At 37.6% G+C, this 2,213-nt stretch overlaps 1 long non-coding RNA gene across 1 annotated transcript; it reads left to right on the plus strand.

Annotated features, from left to right (window-relative positions):
- Nucleotides 1-1,036: 1,036 nt before the first annotated feature.
- Nucleotides 1,037-1,530, plus strand: LOC113092535 (uncharacterized). Its single transcript, XR_003287598.1, has 3 exons — nucleotides 1,037-1,130; nucleotides 1,223-1,259; nucleotides 1,475-1,530. It is a non-coding gene; the product is annotated as an uncharacterized LOC113092535 (long non-coding RNA).
- Nucleotides 1,531-2,213: the final 683 nt, after the last annotated feature.

A 2,213-nucleotide genomic window follows, 5' to 3' on the forward strand; every position in this document is an offset into this window, starting at 1 on the left:
TTAAATGTTATGTGTGAGTTAATAATGCTTCCATAACAGTGACTTTAAATCCTCTAAACAAAGTTATGATGTCAAATTTATTGTGATATTTAATAATGTCAAAGTTTTTCTGTGTTAGATTCTCCAAAGAATGTATCAGTGTCCGTAAATGGATCTGGTGAAATAGTGGAGGAGATTCAGTGACTCTGATCTGCAGCAGTGATTCAAACCCTCCTGCTCTGAACTTCAGCTGGTTTAAAGGAGAAATGTTTGTAGGATCTGGAAGAATCTACAGCATCTCAAACATCAGTTCTGATGATAGTAAAAAATTACAAGTGCAAGTCCATCAATGAACATGGAGAGAAATACTCTGATGCTGTGAATTTAAATGTCATGTGTGAGTTAATAATGCGTCATTGACTGGTAACAAACAGATTAGTGGGTTAACAATTGTAAAACATGAACGTAACTCTTCATATGTCTGTTTTAGATGCACCCAGGAATGTCTCAGTGTTAATAAGTGGATCAGGTGGAATAGCGGAGGGAGATTCGGTGACTCTGATCTGCAGCAGTGATTCAAACCCACCTGCAGAAATCATCTGGTTTAAGGAGAATCAAAGCTCCTCTGTTGGATCTGGACAGAGTTTCAGTGCACTACAGAGTGGACGCTTCTACTGTGAAGCTCACAATCAACACGGATCTCAGAGATCAGATGCTGTTACTGTCACTGTTAAAGGTGAATCAGTTAAATATTTCTGATGAGCATTTGTTTGAAAAATTATGAATGAATGCATACATGTTTTGAAGGTGCCATTTGCAGATGATATGATGAATCATTAGCTCATTAATATCAATCAGGTTGTATTGACATTGCAAGCTAAATTCACTTTAGTGAATTTAAGAGTTTCCATTCTTATACCACTCTTACATACTACACTGGCTGACATATATGTTTAGTCACAGTGAACATTTTCTGATTTTTGCATCTAATAAGTGTGGCACATATTTCTATTTTGTACAGACATAAAATCCAACTTTACTTTTCATTCCTTTTCAGGGGGAGATAAAACAGTCCTGTACGCAGCTGTTGTGATCCCAGCCGGTTGTGGAGTTTTATTTCTCATCTGCATCATCATGTTCATGTTCATAAGGTGACCTCTTAGATTTTAATAATGTGCACTGGTGTACTCGTTAATAATTATGAATGTGTGTTTGTGTTTAAATGCTTATCTCTGCACTACAGGAAGAGAAAAAGTGGATATGACATCAGGCAGAAGCAGGTAAGAACAGAAATATCTCTGTTTCTGTCATGACAATGAAATCACTTCTTCATTAAGTTGTGTTATAGAAAACATGTTATTTAATTGATTGATCTGAATCCAGCATGTCAAAGAATGAGAAATCAGTTAAATTGAGCTAAAGGAACATGCATCTCATGCAGGTGATCTTACTTTTATACTTCACTTTTCTGAGAGGTTTTGGCTTCTCTCTCCAGGTTCAACATCCTCCCAGCTCTGAGACAAACTACTCTGATGATGGTCTGTATGCCAGATTTCAGCCAAGAGACCCAGTGCAGATCAGACTATAGGAAAAACTATAAAGACAGTGTACACAATGATCCAACATGTCAAAAACAATGAGAGCAACGGGAATCTGACCGTGCACCATCCTGATCCTGCTGTGGGGTGAGAGACAAATTGGTTTGAGTCACATTTTCTTTTTTCTTTTGAAATGTACTGCATGATCCCTCAGAAATTGACTGACCTTTGATCATCTAAAAGGTCATTCACACTTCATATTTGACTGTGTTGTTCCACAGATCCGATGCGATGGTGGATGAATCTGTGGTTTACAGCAAAGTCAAATGATCCAGAATCTGTCACGTGGATCGAAAATGAAGCTGGTCTCCAGCTGAGTGTAAATATATCTACTGCAGCTTTGAATCAGATGTTAATAAAGTGATTTAAATGTGTGTCAAGTCACATGACATTTCTTGCCCATCAGCCGTTGATTAGGAGTACTGATCAGAAAATACCATTACCGTTAACTAAGACGTCCATGGTGGTTATGTAAGTGCACCTAGATCATTTTTAAGACTGTGGTTTGTTGTTTGGGTTGTCTGTTGGAGAAGTTACAACATCAACTAGCTGCATTTAAGCGTCTGTGGAAACATCTTCTGCTAATAGCATGTTTTGTAATGTTTCCAAAGATTTGCGTAATTTTCCATGACCTGC

Source organism: Carassius auratus, unplaced genomic scaffold (genome assembly GCF_003368295.1).
Source record: "Carassius auratus strain Wakin unplaced genomic scaffold, ASM336829v1 scaf_tig00214644, whole genome shotgun sequence".
Taxonomy (NCBI): domain Eukaryota; kingdom Metazoa; phylum Chordata; class Actinopteri; order Cypriniformes; family Cyprinidae; genus Carassius; species Carassius auratus.